The sequence below is a fragment of the Gobio gobio genome, assembly GCF_949357685.1.
Source record: "Gobio gobio genome assembly, chromosome: 24".
NCBI lineage: Eukaryota > Metazoa > Chordata > Actinopteri > Cypriniformes > Gobionidae > Gobio > Gobio gobio.
This window is the reverse complement of record NC_137120.1, coordinates 7,321,223-7,332,541: the sequence shown is the minus strand read 5'-3', so window position 1 is coordinate 7,332,541 and position 11,319 is coordinate 7,321,223.

Sequence of the window (11,319 nt, the reverse complement as noted above, 5' to 3'; positions counted from 1 at the left end):
ATCTCGCTGCTTCTCTCGCGAGAAATTAATCTCAGTTTTACTGATCCACAGCGTGTGATTGGCTGTTCACTACTGATGTCACTAAACTACTAAACTCAGGATCAAAGCCTGAGTTGACAGGGAAAGCTGATGATCAGCATCATGGGACCAACAAAGCCTGAATAGATTGGTTTGGTTTTGTCAACTCTAAACTAATCCTGTAACCCTGAGTTTGTTAAACTACCATCATGGTACAGGCCCCAGGGGGTATTCCAGAAAGCAGGTTATGTGACATACCCGGGTATGTTTAAGAGTAAATAAACGGATAACCTCAACTTTCGGTTCCAAAAACGGAGGTAACTTTCATGGTATGTAAGTAACCATAGCAACTCACTCTCTGAATATAACCTGCTCCAGAGCAGCTCATGATCCAGGGTTAGTTTGCTTAAGAGATATTCAGATGTGTGTTATATAATTAATATAGTTATTAATATAACCATTTTTTCAGTTATATAATATTATATATTAATTCTAAAGAATTAGAATTAAAAATTAAAAATAAGTTTAAATGTTAATTAAATTCACACATTTATTATTTATTTTATTGTCATCGCACACATGGATCTGCATTCAATCAATTAGCATCAAGCAAACAGTATAATCCTTATACTCAGTGAATAAATATTACTTATTAAATGAAAACATTGAAAAATGTATTGGATAACCACCAAATAGGTGGCGATGTGCAGTAAGTAGGTTATGTAAATCGCCATTAAACAAAAGAAGAAGAGGAAGTAGAATGGCACTCATCGATTCGTCACTCTGTTGAGAATGTCTTGTGTGTTAACCGGGATCATACTCTGAGGCTGCGTCTCAATCAGCTCCCTAGTTCAGTAGTCAGGGCTCTAATCAGGGAGTCAGCCCATTGACTTATGTCCTCAGTGCCCTGACTACTGAACTAGGGAGCTGATTGAGACGCACACTGAGGCTGCGCAAGCTCAGACATCAGGAAGTGAGTGCTTCTAATTGACTCTGTTGAAGTCTGTGGGGTCGCTGTGTCCATTTCTTTTACCGTCTATGATACAGGTAGCCTATGAATTAATTCTTTTTTAATTGCTTATTAAATCATTTAATTACGGTTTATAGGCTACATGCTAGTTTCCATGACAAGTTAAAGATAAATCTGTTCATACTGGACCTGCCAGTTTGCTACGTTTCAAATGATTATTAAACAGCAAGCAGAAACTATGCAAAAGTGGCAGCCCTTCCGGCGCACTCAATGTCCGAATTCACTCACTCATTTTCATTCACTTCTTCAAGTGGACTACATTAGTGGAGTAATGTAGGGAAGAGTGAATGAGGGCGTAGGGGGCGATTCAAACACAGCATGAGACTTGGGCGGAATCCGAAATCGCCCCTTTATCCTTAAATAGGGCACTATTTGAGGGAACAGCCATTTGTAATAGTGTCTGAAACCATAGTGGACGTTACTGAGTGCACTCATTCTATCCCACAATGCACTGCAATAACGAGTGTCCAGCCGATGGACACACAGCGGCTGTGTGAATGCGCTCACTTGTTTTCATTGACATGAACTGTATTAGTGGACTAAAAAACAGGGAATAGTGATTGAAGATTTAGGGGGCGATTTCGGATTCAGCCTTGGATTGCTTCACCAAAAGGTTCCCGAGACGTCATTTATCATTGCTCAATAGTGACGCCTAGTTACTGTGCAAAGAAATAGCAGACAAATCCATAAATCCTGAGCCAATGACCTGAGCAGACATTTGTCCATTGCCTGGGTTTAAATTTTTTTTTTCCTCTATCTGACTTTACTTGTGCACACACACTTAATTATTCATAAATTGTTTGGATGACAGTAACAACAAAAGTGATGCTGTGTTGGGTGCAGTGCTTATTGTGGAGGGAGTGTAATACAGCAAATCGCAACACAGCTGCGGTGGGAAAAGTGTGCTATGCAGTTTTTCGCGTGCATTTGATACGCACTTTATGCACGAACTGACAGGGGCCCCAACAAATAGGTAAAAACTATTTTTTTTTATTATATTATACACTAGCCTATATTGAACAGCACAACGCTAGGGCTCATGTTTGTCAGAGCACAACATACAGACACAATCTTATCGAGGAATGTCATGTCTTCATCCTTGCTTGGCAACACCATGTGAATCGGTACTTTATCTGACAAATTAGTGTACTTGTTGCGGACGGTTCCGATCACCCTTTCCACGTGAATTCGGAGGTGGGCATTTTTTCTTGTGCTCTCCACATCTCTTGCATCCAGCTGACAGCGTCCTTTTGTGAAAGCAGACGACTCTTTGTTACCTCGGATACTTGGTCTCTGTGGTTGCGCCTCCAAGCAGGAAAGCGGTGGAGAGTTAATCCATTTTCGACGCCAAATTAATCAAACTAAGACACACGACTGAGAGGGAGTACGTCTATAAACAGTGCGTAGTAGTCCGAGTAGCAGTAAAGGAGGCCATCAACATGGCCGCAACGCCAAGTAATGACGTCAGACGCCCAAGCCCTATTTATTTGTAAACATGTTGATCACTATTCTGTCATTTTTCATTGTCAGTCATTTTACTGTATGTTATAAACATGTTTATGCCCAAAACGCTTAATTAATATTCAAGGTAGGCCTAGACTGTCATTTTCCTCTACTGTGTGCATTACTGTTTAGAATTATTTCAATATTTAACATTGTTAACATTACATTCATTTAAGGCACGTACCGAGCATTCATTCTACTTAAGAAGGCTGGAATAAAAGCACACAAACGATCATTTTAATTTTTAGTCAAATTCATTTAAAAATGTAAACTCAACAGGTATAAAATATGATCAGTAAGAGAAAAACACTGCTAATGAGGACGAGCACTGGACTGTTGCAGGATAGTGGGGAGATATATTTATTTATTATTCAAAATGCACAGGAAATATATTTATAGAAACATTTCAGTGCAAGGTGGTAAAGAGTTCGAAGTTCAGCTCGTAGGTCAACGTTTTCTGATATCAGCTTCTCTAAATACCTCAGCTTGGCGCTGGTAGTAAGTTTCTCCCTGTAAGAGACCTCTTCTTCTCCATTTCTTCTAAGTTTTCTCGTAATTTATCCGCTTAAACGCCACGATGATAATTCCTCGAGCCGTCTTTCCTGCTCTGATCTCTGTATTGCTCTTACAATGTTGCCCCTGGCAACCGATAGCGTGGGATCCCAAAAGGGTGGACGGGGCTCAGACTCCGCCCAATTTGTCATGTGACAGCAAGTGACCATGACGTATCTCCGGCATCCTCAATAAACCCGTCTCCGGCGATCTAATATGACCCCTGACCTGTAAAGTTGCCAGAATAATAATCATACGCTGTTTGTTAATTGGCCAGAGGAGAACAATGAAAACAAATGTATTAGCCTACACATTATATTCTTTCACTGTCTATGGACCCCCTAAACTAGCCTGTGTTCGCGCTATTGATGACGCGCCATATGCCGCGCACCAGACGACAATGCAAGACAGTGAATCTAATCACCATACAGGCAAAAAGGTTCACTTGTATCATCGATGTGTTTTGCTGTAAAAAACTGCACAAACGGAAACAAAAAAGCACAAACTATAGAATATCTTTCCATAGACACAGACTTTAGAGAAAGAAAAATACTTTAAAAAGTCTATACACTCTTTCAGCCTCTAAGTCATTATAGCTACATTAACAATGTTTTAAAGGTCCCATGGCATGAAATTTTCATTTTATGAGGTTTTTCAACATTAATATGAGTTCCCCTAGCCTGAATATTGTCCCCAAGTGGATAGAAATGTTGATCGGTGTAAACCCGAGTTCTGGCTGTCTTTCTCTGCCTTTGAGAAAATGACAGCCCAGACGAGCCAATCCTGAAGTCTCCTGGTTTGACGTCCAAGCAGGAACAGTTACCTCCCTTTCCTCCACCCAGAGAATCTGGCACGCCCATGCAAACACTCGAGAGATCATTGCTTGTGAACGAGTGAACGCTGGCAGTTTCTCAGTGTTTGGATGTACAAATGAAAACAGTGTTTTTTCAGTTCCTTCTGATCTGTGATCAGTGATTTCTGATGTGTAGCTAATTATTAGCTACACATCAGGCGCAAAGACGTTTGAATATGTGGATACGGCTGTTACACTCAGCCTAATGGTGCGTTCACACCAAACGCGATTCGCACGAGCATGGGCGGATCTACAGGGGGGCAAGGGGGGGCAGGTGCCCCCCCACTCTAGAGCCTTGCCCCCCCAGCTGCCCCCCTAACTTTGATGATCCAAAAACTGTACTTGTAAAAACAACCCGCCAGTATGTCCAATACATTTACCAAAAGTAAACCATTTAATTTTTTATTTTAAATGCATTAAAATTAAAATACATAAAATACCCCTCCCCCCGCCCCTCAAATACTTAGCTACGTTCCTGATTCAAACGTGCAGAGCGGCGTTCGCTCAGTCTGGCTCACACACAGCGACAGCGAGTCTGCTGCGGTGCGGTGGCCCTACACACCGACTGGAGAGACTGAGCTGCCCCAGAGCCCCTGAAGTTGAAGTGAGTTTCCCCAGGTGTAGTTTAAACACACTTTTAACTTAAAATTACATTTGTAATGAATGTATTGTATGCTAAAGATGATTCAGCATCAGCAAAAACAGCGAGTCTATTACGTTAGCCAAAATCAGCGGTTGTGATTCGTAAGAGCACTCTTCCCTTTGATTAGCCTAATTTTGATTTTAGTAAAGACAAGAACAGCTTAATAAAAAATATAAAAATATTGTATCCATAACTGCCAAATCTCACGCATTCACCGTGAGACACGCGCAATTGACACTTTTCACGCTCTCACGCACAGAAAAATCGCGAAGCAAAGAGGACACGGAGACCGACAGACAAGACAGAGCAGGTTACTTATGATATAAAAAAAAATCTCAGCTCTCAGATTCTGTCACTTTTATTACGAATTTCAAACAATAAATGCCGTTTTGGCGCTTGTAAATGTTACGTGACAGAGCTGCACGTGGACCGATCATCTCTACTAGCTAATAGTAAATAAACACGAATTAACAATGTTGAAAGAAACAGTAGCCTAAAACTTACCTAAATGTATATTCATCATACATAATATCGACCAATCAATCTAACAAAGGGGTCAATATAACAACTGGAGAACAATTATGGCACATAACATTTACCTCAGGAAAGCCATTTAATGATTATGATTTAATGATTTAGCCATTTAGGCTATAGCACATTAGTTGGCTAGAAATGTGCTATAGTCGAGAGTATTTTGCTAAATATGTGTAGTGTACCATATTACATAGGCTATTACATATTTATTATATTTTTATCTATATAATTAAATAAAGTTGTTATTATAATAAAAAAAACGCATTATATGTAATTTGAGTTATTTTTAACCTTAAATAACACTGCCAGCTGATAGGGCTCTCTGTATGTTTACAGCATTAGGTGAGTTGTTTTTTCTTGAGATTAGGTACATCTTGTGTGCCTAATATTTATCCAAATGAGTCAATATTAAATCAAATCACAATAATTTAATTGAATTGAAATAACAAAAAAGTGTAGCTTACCAGAAATTGTACCATGTAAACACTAACATGTTGAGAAACACATAACGCTGTTTTTGAAACATTTTGCTGCAAAGCACAACAACAGTCGCCTTAAGCTTTCCTAAAAAAGATGGGTGATCATGGGTCATTTCATTTGTGGACTGTAATTATAAGTTTTTAATTATAATAAGAACTTGAGTATTGTCCACTGTTGTATATTTGCAGTCCACTGCAGCTTGGACACAATTATGGTACTTTTTTATATTTTCATTTTGCTTTTTATACGGTTTTGTTTTGTTTGAACACTGGGCTTATTCCTGTTGTGAATTAAAAACCTTTGTAGTGTGTAAGGGCATGATTAAACAATAAGTACTGTAGTTTAAAAGTGGTTTTGTGTTTGTTTTGTTAAAGCAATTCACATATAGTGATTTCCATGTACCGTCTACCCCTGCCACCCTGCCAAGACCTCTTGCCACCCCTTTGCCCCCCCATGTAAAATTTTCTAGATCCGCCACTGTGCACGAGTGATTTACATGTTAAGTCAATGCAGAGACGCGAAATGGCATTCTGCCGCGCGATTCGCGCGATTGAGGCGGCGCGAAGGACACAAATCGCGCGAATCGCTCAAGTTGAAAAATCTGAACTTTGGCGGATATTTCGCGCTGCGTTAACCAATCAGGAGCTTGCTCTAGTAGTGACAACAATGAGGAGAAAATCTGTATATTAATATCTGGTTCAGACAATATGATTATCACTGTGATAACATTAAATGACATGAAACACAACACAGTCTCTTTTTGTTAAATGCAAGTTTATGTATGATCAATAATACAAAGGTATAAGTAAAAGGTATAATAAGCTATACATGAAATAAAGCAAACAATTCAGTCAAACATTCAAAGTCAGTGCTAGTAGGCTAACGTTACAACTGCAATGTACAGTTATAGCCTAAAAATATAAAGTAATGAAACTTCTCTTTGCCTTCAGTCTAAACGATTTGCCAGGGAACAAATTATAGATCCATGAGACCAAAGATCGGCCGTTACAAGACGAATTATAGCTCGAGACACACCACAGAGACATCAGAGCCAGCGGCAGACGGCAGAAGGACTGGCCTGAAGGTTGCCCTCGCCGGCTTTGACGAGCGCTGAGCGCCGCTGTCCGCTGGAGCTCACAACTCCGAAAACGCCAGATAAAATGTTCAAATAGGCACTCTTTATATAAATAAACCACATATTTGAGCTTTAAACAACTACATTATCGACTGAAAAAGTCTTAAAACTACGTTTTGTCACACATTAACAGTAGATTTTAACAAAAAAAAGACGTGTAAACACAGCCCATGTCAGCAATTTCTCAACGAGAAGAGCCTCTGGCAGAAGCCCCGTCCATGACGTGAATTCGCGTCTGTTGTGCAGTGAATAGGCTTGTTTGAGATGCGCCTCACCCTAGGCGGCTGCAGTGAGGGGAGGAGTGAAAAAAGTGCAGGCAAGCCGGACAGTTCTCTCTTCTCGTAGTGGATCAGACACCTGCGAGATCAAAGGCGGATATCGCGGGATTCACACTCGTGCGCTTTGTTGCTGATAAACTGGATGTAATTTAATTTCTGTTACTTTTATATGAAAATAAATATTATGAACAAGACACCCAAAGTTTTTGTTATTTATTTCCATTCAAAAGACGTGTTTTTCAATCATTTTTACTTTAATTAGGCCTATATACATGTTTTTATATATATATATATTTATAAATATGACAACAATCACATAACCCACAGAGAGATCGCCTTTGTTAGAGAGTTTGGGAATATTCACACATAAAAACATGATCTCAGAGTTTTAAAATCAAACATTTAAAAAAAAGAACCATACATCACGGTTGTTTAAACCAATAAGCATTAAGCTGTGTCGTCAGCAAGTCGTTTCCCATCATCGGTGGAGAGCAACTGCGCTCGACTGCAGAATCTGACACATCCGCCTTTCGCTCACGAGAGTTTTTTGACATACGTCAGCATGACATCAGAGCAAGGCGGACCGCCCTCGGACACTTTTCTAACCGGAATGCATCTCGCGCTGATCACCGGTGATCGTTTCTGCGCAGATTTCGCTCATCTCAAACAAGCCTATCGTCACGCGCGATTGAAGCGAGTAAACTCAAAATGTTCAAGCGTCCACCTTCGCGCGATCAGCGCGAATTATTCGTGTGAATCGCGTTCGGTGTGAACGCCACATAAGGAAGGCAGTTTACACAAGTTAAACAATTCTTAACTTCTCTTTTAAAGGTGTTAGAATAAATTGCTTAACCAATAAACACAGAATAAATGATAACCCAAAGTGTATTAAACAATAAGAAACGCCAAAAACAGTATATACAATATCGAAACAAAAATGTATGTAAATGCGGTGGAATAGTCCGTTTCAGTCCAATGTGTGTGTGTGTGTGTGTTGGATCGGCCTCACCGGTAAGGCTTTTAGTCCGGGAGCACGATGAAATAAAGCGCTGTCCTGTTCAGTCTCTCAAAGGTGAAATACTCCAACTTGTTATTTCCTCAACGAGATAATCCTTAACAGACGATGACAACCAGTATTGTAGAGCGATCGATCGCGTAATCCACAGTGAATTGAGAGCGCCCTCTCTCGAACGCCGGACACCGGCAAGCCGCCACTTTTATCAGATGTGACAATCAGCTGTCTGACCCCATGACGTCACGGGGATTCCCTGTATCTTCCCGACACAAGTCTCGCGTGAGTAAAACGGGAACACAAACACATATCCAGGCAATATACCAAAGGGGAAAACAATATACAAAAACAGCTGTATTAAATTAATAATCGCGTGAGTAAAACGGGAACACAAACACATATCCAGGCAATATACCAAAGGGGAAAACAATATACAAAAACAGCTGTATTAAATTAATAATGAAAATAATTCACAGCAGTATAAGTATTCCCCCATTATGTGGCCGCACTACACGGTCCTCCTTCCCCTCATCTGTAAACACTGACTCTGTACTTCCGCCTGCGTCTAGCGCAACCTTTTCTACGTAACTGCGTTTTACGTGACGTCACGAGCGCGCATCTCTGAACAGAGCAATTCGAGCATTTGTGCTTATAAAACTTAAACTTTATTTATTTTTTAAAAAAATGACTGATCGTTTCGCTAGATAAGACCCTTATTGATCGTCTGGTACCGTTTGATGTGGTTTAAAGCTCTTTTGAAGCTGTACTGAACCTCTCATTTGGAGCCCATTGACTTCCATTATATGGACAAAGATCCTGAAATGTTTTCATCAAAAATCTTCATTTCTTTTCGACTGAAGACAGAAAGACATTGATATATTGGATGACAAGGGGGTGAGTAAATTATAAGCAAAAGTTTATTTGAAAGTGAACTAATCCTTTAAGAATGACTTCAGTGCCGTTCTTTGTTCTTTTCTCAAAGAAAAGCTTAACTCCAAGTCTTCCAGAGTCGCGGCAAAAGCCGATTCGAAAGACCGCAGCTTCTTTGTTTATAAGTAGCACGCGGAACCGCGTCAACTCTGCCGTCATTATGTTAAGCCCGCCCACCAACTCTATACATGATGTGATTGGCCTGACCAGAGTTTGGTTTTTCCAGCTTGCAAGCATACGGAGAGTTGCTAGACTACCCTGGCTGCAAATTACATTTGCTGTCGCTATGGTGCGTCTAGATTTCTAGGCTAGACTACAAGCTCATTATAACTAAGAAAAGCAATAGTGCTGCATCAGCAAAAGAGAGTTGCCATTGGCAAAAAATAACGTAGCCTAAGACAATTATAAATAGGCTATTCCCTTTCATTGTTGCAAAATTATTTTGGGCATGTTGTCAAAACAGACAAGCATTTACTTTTTGCCCTCCATAAATTTCTTAATATTACTGTAGTAATGTACATATTTGGCTAGTAATATAGACTATTGGCATCTACTTTTATCAGTCCTGTTACTGAAGCCATGTAATTTAGTATTTTATAGTTTTCTATGTGGCCAATAGAAAGAAGGATGAGGCCCGTAAAACAGGTGGGGGTCCACTTCCATCTTCCCTCACCCCGGCTGAGGAGCTGGCACTGTCCCTTAATAAAGGGCGACCTGTGGTCGATGGGATTCCAGGGGGCAGTTCGTCAGACTCAGCTACCAACACAAGTGGCTTAGTAAAATGTAGGTGTACCATATTAAAACTGTTTTTATCAGTGTTTATAATAAATCATATAATTAAAGGTGCCCTAGAATGAGTTGAAACAATTTTTGAAATTGCTCTCTGATATCTACATAGAGGGTATGTGACTTATATAAGGGCAAAAATTGTCCAGATACGGTTTTACAGGTCCATTTATAACCCTATAAATTGTCCCTAGAATGAAATGGTATATTTTTGCCTTATTTGGAAGGCTAATTAATATTGATGTAGAGTTCTGCTCTGATTGGCTGTTTCACTGCAACTAATTTCAGTAGCTTTAGTGACAGAAACACATCTATACTGTCCATTATGAAAATGGTGAGATTATGCATCCAACCTTATATGTTTGATCCTGTTTCTGACGAAGATGCAGATTTTGAGGAACAACCAATTGTTTTGAGAATTGAAACGGACGTTTCTGAGTGGTAAGTTTAGTCTTTATTTTCAGTAAGACCTGCAAAATGTAACGTCAGTAACTTACTATAACTTCAGCTTACATGTGAACTAGCATATAAAATTAACTTTACACACTTATTCATAACTTTGTTTTTAGTATTGTAAAAATATTTTAATTATTGTAATGTGTCACTGTATGATTTTACAATGATAGCTTCTTCACTTTGAATCACAAACTCTAACAGCGAACTGGGTAACGTTAGCGCGTAAATATGTTGTTTGTACAGTAGGCCTACAGTAAAGTTTTTTATTTTTTATTTGACTAGATGCCTTGTCAAATGACTATCGTTTCAACTTAAGTGGTGGAGAAGGTGACGTTAGCGAGAAGGATAGAGCATCTAAACTAACATAGTTAGCTCCTGAGTTGTGTTGTTGATGAAATATAGGCTAAATTATAATTCTATCCGACAAAAGGGATTGCCATATGTATCGACGGTTGTATTTCGTAGATGTATATGACAACACTGGCAGGAAATAATATTAACCTTTGTTATTTGTCAAACTGTTATGTATGCTACTTGGAGTTTCTTACTAGCATCTTGCGTTGGATCTAGACAACACGGGATATTATTGTTAATGTTGTCTCACTAAGAAACTTTCAATTTAATCAGAAATTGTTTAGACAGTCAATAAGTGGATAAAATCACTACTTACTGATATTGTCCCAGGTTAGAAAAACTGTCCGTGGTGAAATGGGCCGAGCAAACGAACAACTTTGAATTAAATTGTTGCGGTATCCGGTTATAGATAAACATCAACCATGCCTGTTGACAGTTTTGTTCTGTGGGAAGGGTATGAAAAGTCCTCACATCCCCTGCACAGCCTGGAACATTTTATTTCATGATCTGCCATTTTCGCTATCCTCGATATCCAATATTCACAATACCTGCAGAACAGTTCCACCTGGCCTAGAACATGGGCTGGCATATGCAAATGTTGGGGGCGTACATATTAATGATCCCGACTATTGCGTAATGTTGCGCTGTGTTATGTTGAGATATGTTCTTACTTACTTGCACCGTAGTATACTGGACAAAGCATAGAAACAGACATCATATTTGCCCTGGCCACTACAACTCTGGTTACGTAAAAT